This window comes from Leucopleurus acutus (assembly GCF_964270905.1).
Source record: "Leucopleurus acutus genome assembly, chromosome: 21".
Lineage (NCBI taxonomy): Eukaryota > Metazoa > Chordata > Mammalia > Artiodactyla > Delphinidae > Leucopleurus > Leucopleurus acutus.
In genome coordinates, this window is record NC_139163.1 from 26,743,742 (window position 1) to 26,757,564 (window position 13,823).

Sequence of the window (13,823 nt, forward strand, 5' to 3'; positions counted from 1 at the left end):
TCCTGTTATGCTCTGAATACATTCAAAACTTCTAATGGCCTGGAAGGGACCTGCAAGATATGCCCCCCTCACCTCTATAGCTGTATCCTGTGCTACTCTCCCCAGCTGGTGATGGTCAGTACCCCAAGCACCTCTTCACCTGAGGAACCTAATATCTCTTTCTCCCTTCCTCTCCCTTCAGTTGAGAACTTTCCCTCATGCCTGAGGTTTTGAAACTGATTTTTCTTACAGGATGATGTATGGACGTTTGTCCTGGAGAGAGAGAGGGAATTAGCCAGAAGTCCTGATGATCTCCCATCATATTCTTTTATTATATTTAAAAGGGGGCTTCCCTGGTGGCACAGTGGTTGAGAGTCCGCCTGCCAATGCAAGGGACACGGCTTCGTGCCCCGGTCTGGGAAGATCCCACATGCCGCGGAGCGGCTGGGCCCGGGAGCCATGGCCGCTGAGCCTGCGCATCCAGAGCCTGTGCTCTGCAATGGGAGAGGCCACAACAGTGAGAGGCCCGCGTACCGCAAAAAAAAAAAAAAAAAAAGGCATTGATGGGCATTTCACCTTAATTCTTAGTGGTGTGGACTCAGGAATGAGCAACACAGGGAATTATAGGAAGACCTGAAGGGAAGGAAAGAAGGGAGACAGATGGAAAACCAACTATTAGATGAATAATGCTAAGTATAGAAAATTATCAGGGATTCAGGCTAAGGAAAGAGCCTGTTGTCTACAGGAGAAACCTAAGGAAGGAATAGATATGAAATTACAAAAGGAAAGTACCAATGGACCTAAAAAGTCAAATAGGAATTATTGAACATGATACAGTCACAGAGAGCCTGTCAATATAAACAACGGAGTGAGAATAAATATTGAGAAATACAGTTTATATTTTGAGTTGATTTGTATAAGAATAGGAGAATGAGTAAAAAAATAATTGAATCTTTCAAAAATTATGATTCTTAAAATGTTGACCTGATATAAAATTAGCATAGAGGCCAAGATGTCATTGGTCCAAAACTCAGCTGCATTAACATTCTTCCTATATCCCAAAGGGGCTAAATAGACATTAGTACATCAGACAGATTTACTTTCCTTCACTTGGTCTATTTACTTTCTGCAATGCAGTGCCTTTTATGAATGATCTTTTGTCAAAAAATATGCTCTAGGTACAATGCACACACATGTTGTTGAAAACAGGACTGGGCTTTTACTGTTCTAGCTTCATTCAGGCATCTAGTACAAGTCTGCTGTTATCTTAAGCTGTATTGTGTCCCTACCTTCTCACTTAACAATGACACAAAGATGCAATTTATAACCATCAGATAGGAGGGGGTATTTATCTCTTGTGAGGACATACAGAAGTGTAGGAGGCACAAATGGGTTTGCAGCACTTGTCACAGTCCGTTGGAAGTTGAAGATGAATCAACAACAAAGAGGACATTTTAAATTATCATTTTGATTTCAATTTGCTGCTATACCCACAAGTGAAAGAGCAAATAAATGATCATTCTATAACAGGAAAAACCACCCATCCTTTACACCAACCAAAAGGGCTGTAATAATTACAGGGAACTTAAGTGGGGTGAAATTGTGAACTAAAAACCAGAATAAGCAGCAATAATACTCTGAATCCAAAACTGAGCTCAGAAGACTTTTTATTTTGCTTTATTTTGCTTTATTCTGCTACTGAACCATGAACCAAACAAAAGTTTTGGGGTTTTGTTTCTTTGTTTTTAATGTTTTAGAGAAACAAGATGAACAAAATAGAATATATATATATATGTACACTATATATAGTTTCTATGTATATAATATATAGTCATATATATAGTTTCTAAAATGATTCACTTTGAACAAAACTAGAATATTAAAATATTATCTAAAGTAGCATAATATTTTCATTTCAGTACTTCCAATTATATACTATATAATCAGGATATATATCCCTAAACATATACGTGTAGATATCTGTGTGTGAATGGTGTGTACATGTGTGTATACATACCACATGAGTATTAGCTATTTGAGGATTAATTGGGGGGGAGTACAGATTGTCCATATTTTTCTCTTTTTACAACAACATAATGCCATAACATGTATAAACAGTTTCTTTTTTTAATCAGATACTTCTTTTTATTTGGCTTTCATTCGTAGCTCTAATCTTCACATTTGGCACATGGAAGACACATCTACAGTGCAAAAGAGGCACATTTTCTGGCTTCTTTCTGAACAGTTTTGCAGGGGCACAGTTAAAGAGCTGAGAGAACAAAAGCACTCTGACTTGATGCAGGTGGATTTGTTGTAACGCCAACTCTTGGTTCAGCCATTAAACTTGAGCTTGAAGTCAATGCCTCTTCCTTCTCCCCTGCCCCCATCCCCCATGTAAGGCCAATTCGGCCTTAACCTTGTTTTAAAAGGGTTAAAAGCATTCCATCCATCCCAGAACAAGTAGGTTAATTTCACCGAGGAATAATTTTTCAGTGTTTTGTGTGGGTCAGTTTGCGTGGTGTGCTGAGTCAGCAAAACTCTTAAATGGAGAATAAAATGAGGTTTTAAAACAAAACAAAAAAACTGGTAAGATTGTAGAACTTTCTATCTGCTTTCATTCGCCACCTCTGCATTGAACAGCACAGCCTCTTAGAGGTGGCAAGGTGACAAAGGCCTTGGAGGATGGCAAAGAAAAGCCCAGCTTGCCATTCTTAGCCTTGGACTCCATGCCTTTGAACACAGTGTCACAAAAAACTAAAAAGAAAAGAAGGTCATTAGAGATTCTGCCCCCTTCTTCCTGTGTTTCCTTTTGATTATTTAACTGAATCTATCCAAGTAAAGCTGATCCAGGGAGATCTCCGCTCGCCGGCTCGCCGGCTCACCCGCATCCTCGCCCTCTGCACCGTACCGCTGTTGTGGTTGGCTGCGCCTCGTCAGCAAAGCCGCCCCGAGAACGGCTGGGTTTGGCCGCGCGCAGGCCTCCCGGCTTCCGTCACCGCAGGGAAGCGGCCCCTCCGACGCCCCGTAGAGCGCCGTCAGCTTCCGGTCCGTCCGGAAGTCTAAGTTCTGCTCGGAGTCTGACGTGGCCGACTTCAGGGAGCTCCGCGACCCGTCCGTACCGAACCACTCCCCTTGAAAATGTAAGTGTGCAGACGGTCGAAGGGCGGGGCCTGCCGGTCCAAGGCGTTCTCATAGATCTTGGCCGGCTCGTAGCCGTGGAGATGCTGTGGACTGACGTCTGAGGTAGCAGGAGAGGCTCTCGGTCTCAGGCCGCGTGTCCGGCCGCGTCTTGGGGGCGCCGCCTGCCTGCCTGCGCCTCCCTGGTCTTCCACGTGGCTGCAGTGTTGGTGGCCGCGGTGTCGAAGGCCTCGGTGTCCTCCTCGCCGCCGCCCTCGTCGTCGATTTCTCGGTGGATCTAAGTAGTTTCTTAAAGGGCCTGGTACATGTAGGTCCTGAATTCATGCTAGTTTTTTTCCCCTTTGTTTTTTTTAACCTTTTTTTTTTACATAAGGTACTTGCTGTTATCCATTTTAAATATAGCAGTGTGTACATGTCAATCCCAAACTCCCACTCTGTCCCTCCCCCCACCTATCCCGCCTGGTAACCAGTCTGTTTCTGTTTGGGAAACAAGTTCATTTGTAGCACTTTTTTTTTTAGATTCTGCATATAAGCAACGTCATATATTTGTCTTTGTCTGACTTACTTCACTTAGTGTAATAACTTCCAGGTCCCTTCATCAACAGATGAATGGACAAAGATGTGTACATATATACAAAGGAATATTACTCCGCCTTAAAAAGAATGAAATAATGCCATTTGCAGCAACGTGGATGGACCTGGAGATTCTTTTCCACTTTGGATAATGGTTAAGAAAGGAATCTTTTAAAAGATCATTTCTGCTAATTCTGTGGGCATAACAGTTTTGTCATGCTAGGTAATAGAAACCTCTAAGTAAAGCACTTCTTTGGCGCTTTACAACAAACCGGTTAAATTGGCAGAGTGTAATTCCTAATTTAGAAGAGAAAGAAGAAGGAAGACCTAGTAAAAATAACTTGTCTGAATGCACACAGTTAAATAGCAGTGAAGGTGGTAGGGGTCAAACTTTCTACCCAGGGATTCTGACTCCTGTTATGGGTTGAACTGGGTCTTCCCCCAAAGTTTTGTTGAAGTCTTACCGCCAGGACTTCAGGCTGTGACTCTCTCAAGAAATAGGGTGGTTGAAGATGTAATTGGTTAAGATGAAGTCATACTATAGTAGGATGAGCCTTCAACCCGGTGTGACTGGTGTCCTCAAAAAGAGGGTAGAGACACACAAGGACAAAGTGTCTCTGTGACAAGATATTGGAATGATGCATCCTCAAGCAGGGAACTTCAGGGTTGGCAGGAAACACCAGAAGCCAGAAGCAGCAAAGATGGAGTCACCCTCTACAGGTTTCAGAGGAAGCAGGGAGCTCTCGACACCTTGATTTCAGAGTTTTGGCCTCCAGAACTGTGTGGTTTTCCAAAGGACATGATATTTAATCCAGAACCTTAAGAAAGAATAAGGATGTTGCAGGTGAAGTAAGTTTAAAGTCAGATTACTGTTTTATTTCTGTTGTTGGAGATGAAGTTGGTAGTGATGGTGGTGTTTGAATAGCAATAAGCTCAACAGGGTTACGTTAAATTATGGAGTGTATTCTAAGGATACATGTGAGAATAAGTAAACAAGGATCTCAGCCATATGGCTGAGGCTGGAGAGAACCTAGGCAAAGCCAAATACCCAGGCAGAGGAGGAGCGGGAACCAAGCAAAACTAAGGCCCCTGAGCTTGGACAAGGGAGGTCATTTACAGTTCACAGCAGATCTAGGAATCTTGGAAGCAAAACTTCTGAGGTTTCACTCTAGTTTTCTACCATTAATTCAAATCTGCCTCTGTGTCCACTTACTTTTCCGTTAATAATTTGCTAATTTCTCCCCATATTTTCTAGCACAAACTCCAAGAAGGGAATCAGATTGGCCCACCTCATAATCATCATTTACATTTGGGCAGTATTTTTCCCACCAAGCCATGTCATAGGCTACTGGTCATCCTGTTCCATCTTTCCAAGTCTGTCCCTTAGGAAGAGATAACAGGTGGGACAATCCTAGGAGTGGCTGTATAGGGACATTTGTAATAACAGTTGTGAAGGACTTTCCAAAGGACATTTGTAATAACAGTTGTGAAGGGCTTTCCGTGTCTATCTAAGGAATTCTAATTTTATTATTTGGATTGTAATTAAGAGATGCTTTTACACAGGGAAGTGTCATGATTAGCTTTGCTTTTTAGGAAGACCTTTTAGAAGAAGAGACAAATGCAGTGAGAGCAGTGGATAAGATGTTAGTGAGAGGCTTTGCAAGGGTCCAAGGTAGTTAAGGGCAGAGGTATAACTAGAACCCAGGGTTTTTCTACCTTCTGCTCCTTGGTGGTTTCACATAGAAAGTTGACTCAAATATCTTGCACACAGATCACTTGAGATAGTCTGCCTTGATCTTTGCTTTTTATCCAGCTTTATTTAGCAACAGTTCATCAGTAGAAGGGGTGTGTGGACTTAGGGTTCTGGACAGTGATATACCATGCCTCTACACTGGGGGAAAAAACCACAAATCATGCTGTTCTACCCATGATTTTAACAGCTTGAGTTATATAAATGCTTTTTGCTTCAGAAAAGCAAAGCATCAACCAGAACACCTTCCATGAAATGGCACTGTAAAAAGATTAAGGATGGAGAGATCCATTTTGCTTTAGGTAAAAGAAAACCTCGCATATTTATTATTGCCATCCTCCTTCTGCTTTACTTTTCTTCTTTTAATTAAGTTACAACTTTGTTTGAGTTCCAAGGATTCTAATCACGTCATTATCAAGCCACTTTAGAGAGGGAGGGAGGTTTGACAGGAGTGTGTCTTGAGTCCCGACATACAATAGACACAGAGCAGAAAACAAAGACTAATGTCACTCAGCCATTTTCTGTCTTACATTTCAAACGGTTGTTCTAAACCAAAAAAATATAAATATTCCTGAGCAGTGGGAAAAGCAGAGCAGGCTGTTGTTGTTTGTTTCCACTTTGTATCTCTCAGTGAGTTTCCTAATAGTGCCTTTGACAAGTAATACGCTTTTCCACTTGTGATCAAAATCCTTAAAGAATAGGCAGCTCTTCTCTCCTTTATCAGCTTGCTCTATCACTGCTGCCCCAGGAGATTTTTTTGTTTTTATTCCCAAATAAAATCATCTAGGGCCACAACTGAAAGGAAGATGTTTTATAATGAGTAATTACACCAAGATCATTTCATTAACCCTTCATTGCCCTCAAATCTGATTTAACCTTCCCCAAAAAGAGCATAATTGGAAATACCGGAAATCTGTCACAGCAAATGACAGAGCTGGAAGAGTTATGCTTGCATGGTGTGTGATGGAAAAATGCACCTTGAGGGGCACTGCCTGACCTTTTCAAGAAATCAGCAGTTGCAATTATGTACTGGAAACACACTGAGTTTCCAAAGGAGGAAGAGATGGGGATAGCATATTACAGTCCAATGCACTTCTCCATTTACATGGAACATGTTGTGTAGTTCGTAAGAGCAAGTCAGGTGGAAAGCCTGGATTCAGATTTTGCAAGTTGTCTATGCCATTCCAAGTTCTCCTGTGATAATGGAGGTTATGCTAGTTACTAATCCGTAAAGGATTGTGAAGATGTGATGCAGTAGTGTACATAAAACTCTAAGCAAAGGGATTGGCACATAGTAGACCCCTAAGAAACATTAGCTTTTCAAGGTAAGATAGATAAGCCACTTCCCTTGAACTAAAGGAATTGGTCATCTAATGTAAAACATAAAGATTCTGGGAGATAATACTGGTTTTGATTAATTTGGTTAGTTGATTTTGATTCCAGGTAAATTTGGAAACAATTATTTCCTCAATCACTGTCCATTTGGTTGTAATATTATAGAACTATTCCTAGCCTCTGTTGTCCTCTGAAGTAGGAATACATTATTATTATTGTCCATTGCATGTTGGGACGTGACTAAAAGAGATGATGCTTGTCTCATTCAATTTTAGAATTCATCAACCATGGAAAGAAGTTTAGCATATTGGGAAAACCTGTTCATAGTAGTCAGATAGATTTTGGTGTAACATATTATTTGTTTAGTAATATTAACGTATGTACTTTCTGTTTGTCTTTTTTTAATCCATTGTCAGATGGGTTTTATTTATTTTTATTTTTTGGCCGCTCTGTGCGGCATGCAGGATCTAGTTCCCCAAGTGGGGATCTAACCTGCACCCCCTGCGGTGGAAGCGCAGAGTCTTAACCACTGGACCACCAGGGAAGTCCCTGTCTTACTTTTTTTTTCCCGGTACGCGGGCCTGTCACTGTTGTGGCCTTTCCTGTTGCGGAACACGGGCTCTGGATGCGCAGGCTCAGCGGCCATGGGACCTAGCCGCTCCGCGGCATGTGGGATCCTCCTGGACCGGGGCACGAACCCGTGTCCCCTGCATCGGCAGGCGGACTCTCAACCACTGCGCCACTAGGGAAGCCCCCCGTCTCACTTTCTTCATTCTTTCCTACAACAGTTATTAATGTGCTGAGTACCTAATGGTGATTCTTTTTTCATTCCATTATTCCTGCTGGAATTTTACTATGAGGAAGAGCTGCTCTTTCTTCCTTATTTATTTATTCATTTATTTACTTACATCGGTATGGATTCATGTATCTTTAGTTTATTCTGTGGGTTATAATCCTTTACTACTATTATTTATTTTGTTGCTCAGATTGTCCAAGAGTTGGCCTTTGGGAGTATATCCTTAGCCCCTGTACTATTTGAACATGATCCTATCTTCTTTTGAACCTTAATTTACTTTCTGGCACCACAAAGAATTATCCCAAGCTGTGTTTGTATTTTCTGCCCCAGCCTTGGAATCAGCTATTTCTCCAAGGAGCCCTGGTTCCTTTTATTGAAGAATGGAATTTAGAAGTCAAGATCTGGATGCAAGGTGTGCTAATTGCTATCACGACATTGTTGCTTCTAGGTCCTCTCAGACAGGGCTAGGAAATTCTACCTATAAATTCCTACATTCACAGATCTACATTTTTATATCTATCCGTCTGTATATATATCTAGAAAAACACAAATTCATGCTGATTCCTGTTGTTCTCTAAATTAGGAATTCTAATCCAGTACCACAGAGTTCAATCTAACATTCCTCCTTTCCTTATTCATAACTCCTTTTTCCAACAATGAGAAATGTGACTCTCGTTACTTACAATATATTTACTTATTTGTTCACTCTTTGTATGTGCACAAAGTTGTTTCAGAATTGCTTAACCATACTCCTGTGAAAACCAAACTTACGAAATGGAGGACCACGAAATAGAGGACAATACCTGTGGATAGTTCTTTTTGTCTTTTTGCCGTACAAAACATATAATCAAAAAGTTATATTCCAGTTATTTAAAGTTATTTAAATTAGTTATTTTCTTCCCTCACTGATTTCAATTGACTTATTGGTACTACAGTTGGATTCATTTGTTTCTATTCCCTTTTGGATTCCCCCAGCAATACAGTTGATTTCACTGATTCATTCATTCTTTCATTTTAGGTAGAGTCTAAAGGTCAGAACTGTAAGAAAAGCTATCCTCAGAGAGGTGTTCTCCTCCCTCATCTTATTATCTCATTCCCATTCTCACAGTGTTTTCACCCCAATCCCACTTTCCCCCTTTAAGTAACCAGTCTCATTCATTTCTAGTTTATCCTTCCCATATTTTTGCACAAATAACCAGACATATATAGTTTCTTATATCCCTTTTTTTCCTTACATAAAAGTAGCAAACTGTAGACACTTGTATGTGCTTTTTTGTTTTCACTTAACAATATATCCAAGAAATTTCCCCGTATCACTTTATAGAGATCTTTCACTCTTTTTGGTAGCTGCATAGTTCTATATTGTGAGGATATACCATAGTTTATTCAGTCCCTCTTCTATGCATGGGCATTGGGGATATTTCCAATATTTTGCCTTTAATATAAAGAATGCTGCAATTAATAACGTTGTGCAGATGTATATTTGTATGTTGAAGGTATTATATGTTTATAGTTTCTGGTGCATAGTAAATGTTAGTTGCCAATCCTTCCAAGCATGAGAGGGCCTGAGCTACGTTCTAGGAGGTTGTTATTGGCTGTTCATATCCGGTGTATAAAGAGGAAAAAAAGAAATGTCCCAGGTTGAGGAAGCTTGGAAAACAGGAGACAGTACAAAAGACAAAATCTACTGGGGAGAAAGAGGAGAGTTAAACTTAATGTGACATAAAGAATCTGCAAATCTAGTTGAACCAAGGTGTTTGGGAAGAAGAAAATCAGAAGAAAGAGTCTGAGGCCACAGTGAGTGGAATCCTTTACAGGGAATGGAGAGCAAAGTATTGTTAAAGCCACAAAGGAAGTAAATGACTCATTGCAGAAGGCCTGGCAAGTGTGCTCTTTTTGGGGAGAAAAAAAAATTCTCCAAGCTATTATTGATGGAAATGTAATAGAGGCTACAGGAAGTGAAATGATGACTTGCTCTCTTTCTGACATTTCTCGTAAATGAATCTAGGGCTTCCTGACCCACGTCCCTCCATTTGAGAATTCTCCCCTAAGACAATTCTCCAGTTTTTATAACTTCAAATTGATGCATATTTAAAAAAATTAATTTCTGGCTCTGTGACTGTTCTTTTATCTTTATCCTGGTTTGCCTTAAGCCAAAAAGATATTACAAAGGAAAAGAGAAAATTGTTGAAGTTCTCATTTCTCCCACTAGGTGAAAGAGGTGTTTGAGGCACCAATAAATACATTCATCCTTATTGTCCAAATTCTAAAATAATTGAAAGAACAGTGTAGACATCAGAGAGATAGAAGGCAAAACAGCAGCTTTCATACAAACAAAACAAAAAACGAAGTAAACAAAAAAAATCAGATTGGAGAATGTGATTTAATATCTGTGATACAATGATCTTGTTAATGCTACGTCTCCATCACAGGAGAAACAGGAAAATCAAAGGCTTCCCTTGTGGGGGGGGGGGGTCTGTCTAGCAGAAAATAGAAGCTTCCTGCCAACAGGTTCAGTCCGAAAGTGGAAAGCAGGCGGGGTGGAACTGGGCACATTCAAGTACACTTTCCAAATTCATCCATCAAATAAGTTATTTCTGTTAACATGTGCAGACTGATTAAAGATGGGGGAAGAGGCTAGGGCCCCTCTCTGTGCATAAATTAATAGTGAGGAATGGTTGTTCTTCTCTAATACTGCAGATGCATCCACACCACTGGAAAATAACTCCCAATATACACACTTGTGAAGGTGAGATAGCAGAGCTACTTTTATACTCCAGGTGCATTTTTCAAAGCCACACTTTTGCCTTCTGATGTGGCCATATGTTAAGACTCTGGGTTTTATTATATATATTTTGGTGGATCAGTACCCTGCTGGGTCCTGACCTTAGAGGAATGCTTGGTGGCAAAGCCCTTAGCAAGGGTCCTGAGGCTCCTAATCGATGATAATTAAATGCTCCAGACTCCTACTGCTTTTGTCTCTTATTTTGGGGGTTTTTATTTCTTTAAAAAAAATTTTTTTAAAGTCTGATGCTGCTTTTACATCTTGAACTAATTATTCTTCCAAAGCTCCTTGATTTGTTTGTCTCATGCAGGGAGAGATAGGTACGAGAGTTAATTAAATATCCTCTCATCAGACAGCTGATGAAATCTTCAGTGCCCCTGGTTCTGGTGTGTGTGTGTGGCTGTATGTGTTTATGTTCTTAACTTACTCTTCTGTGAGGAGACTGAAAGGCAGTATCGGTCTCCTTATTTATTTTAATAGCTGGGTGGACTTTGCTTTGGAAAAGATCAGACTACGGCGTCACAGAAGCAAGGTAGCAGCAGGAGTCTAGGTGGGTTATTTAGCTGACAGTGCTCGTAAGTAATTAGGGCTGTGTCATAGCCAAAACCTCTTTCCTTGGCTCTGCACTAGACACTGAACCCCCAGATCTATTTCATTGTGTCCTTTGTGCTGATAGGGATGGACACAGCCCATTGCCTGTAAGGATATAGGAGGCTGTTGGAGAGAATTGTGTTACTACAAGAAGAACAAGATTATTACAAGAGCAGATATCTGGGTGAGGGACAGGGAGTGAGTGATTGGGATACTGTCAGGGCTTAAATGTCATCTGGGAAGAGAGAGCACTTTTTTTTTTCAACTTTATGTGCAACAAAGAATCATTTCTAGGCTTTTTATATCTGTGGTCACAGATACTGTTTCTTTTAGTTAGTTTGTTTATTTTAAAATGAATACATATATTGTCTTTGGGTAGAGGATAGGTGAGAGGAAGAAATATCAGATATAAGAGTCTTTGAAATTTATCTCTAATACTATTTAAGAGACAAGCTGGTTTCTGGGAAGTTAAGTCATGGTTTATCACAGATAGCCAGAAGATATATATAAGCTATGTGCATTTATTTTTTTTTTAACAGAAGGAAATAATCTCTTTATTTTAAATAAATTTATTTATTTTATTCATTTATTTTTGGCTGCATTGGGTCTTCGTTGCTGTGAGCGGGCTTTCTCTAGTTGTGGTGAGCGGGGGCTACTCTTCCTTGCGTTGTGGTGCGCGGGCCTCTCATTGTGATGGCTTCTCTTGTTGTGGAGCACAGGCTCTAGGCACACGGGCTTCTGTAGTTGTGGCTCGCAGGCTATAGAGCGCAGGCTCAGTAGTTGTGGCACACGGGCTCAGTTGCTCTGCAGCATGTGGGATCTTCCTGGACCAGGGCTGGAACCCATGACCCCTGCAGTGGCAGGTGGATTTTTTTTTTTTTTGATACACAGGTTTTTTTTGGGTTTTTTTTTGTTTTTGTTTTTGTTTTTGCAGTACGTGGGCCTCTCACTGTTGAGGCCTCTCCCGTTGCGGAGCACAGGCTCTGGACGCGCAGGCTCAGTGGCCATGGCTCACGGGCCCAGCCGCTCCACGGCATGTGGGATCTTCCTGGACCGGGGCACGAACCCATGTTCCCTGCATCGGCAGGCGGACTCTCAACCACTGCGCCACCAGGGAAGCCCCTAGATACACAGTTTTTAATCATAATTTTTACCCTTTTAACAGGATAGCATGAGTATAAATGCTTCAGAAACATCATTTTAATAGATTTACAATAGGCTCATATGCTATAAATTATTTAACCATTTCCCCTTTGGTGAGTCTTTCTTTTTTTTAATTTATTTTTTTATATAGCAGGTTCTTATTAGTTATCCATTTTATACATATCAGTGTATACATGTCAATCCCAATCTCCCAGTTCATCCCACCACAGAAGGATATAATTTCTTAAAATAAGTTATTTATTTCCCATTTTGAAATATCCAGAAAAAGTGCCACACATTTCTTCATTTGAATAATGAGGAAGATTTTTTTTCCACATAATAAAAAAAATAACGAAATCCTTGGAAGGGGCATGGCTGCCTTGTCTGGCGTCGCATCCCTAATTCATGCAAAGGTATTTTGGGTTCATCATCCACGTGTCTTGAAAAATATCTACCTATACTTCCTCTCAAGGAGCATATTTCGGGGGACTTCCCTGGTGGTGCAGTGCTTATGAATCCGCCTGCCAATGCAGGGGACACGGGTTTGATCCTTGGTCTAGGAAGATCCCACATGCCGCAGAGCAACTAAGCCCGTGTGCCGTAACTACTGAGCCCCACATGCTGCAACTACTGAAGCCTGTGTGCCTAGAGCCTGTGCACTGCAACAAAGAATAGCCCCCGCTCACCGTAGCTAGAGAAAACCTGTGTGCAGTAACAAAGACCCAATGCAACCAAAGATAGATAGATAAATAAATAAATAAGGAGCATATTTCTCTAAAACCAGATTTCAGACCCTTCATCAATTAACTAAAAGACCACTAGCATCACAGAGTTTTCCATATTCATTCCAGCTACAAGCCATCTTTTCTTGAACTCCTTTACTCTGTGGCCTCACCTCATTTATAATACTTTTCAGACATTGTCTTTAATAGCTATTTTGTTCTGCTCCCTATTTTCTTTAGTACGTATATTTCTTACAAGACGGGACTGTGTCTTAAGTGGGCTGATGTATGAAGTCAGCATTCATTCAACAAGGCCCTGATCTCATGGAACTTATTTCTAATTGGAGATGGGGGTAGGGAAGATAGAAAAATTAACAAGTACATAACTGTATGAACACACAGTAATAATTTCTGAAAAAAATAAAACAGTAAGATGGTATAGAGTGAGCTGAGGAGGGGGGTTCTATGCAAGCAGAAGTAGGCAGTAGGTAGGTTGAATAGTCAGGGAAGACCTCTCTGTTCTGCAAACTGAAAAGAAGCCTGAATGAAAAGACAGGACAGAAGGTGCCAGTATCTGGGATCAGGTGGTTTTAGGGAAGAGAAATAGAATGAGCAAGACCCTTAGACAGTCATGAGCTTGGAATGCACAGCAAAGGGGAAAAAAAGCTGGTGTGTGTAGAAGGAGAGTGGAAAATGGAAGAAGTTGCAGGTGAAGTTGGAAGGGCCATCAGGATCAAATCCTGTAAGATATTGTGGGCTTTGAAAAGGAGGATCTTAGGCCCAAGGGTTAAACAGACTGATTTTCATTATTAGAGGTCATTCTAGATGCCGTGTAGGTCAGGATTGTGAGGGAGCCACAAAACAGGAGGAAGACCAGTTAGGAGGATAAAGCATTAGTCCAGGTGAGAATGGATGGGGCTTGGACTGGGGTGGACTGTAGCATTTAGTGCTGAGCTTTGTTGAGCAGTAGTAAGTTTATGGGTGATTAAATAAATGAATTGAAAGGGAAGA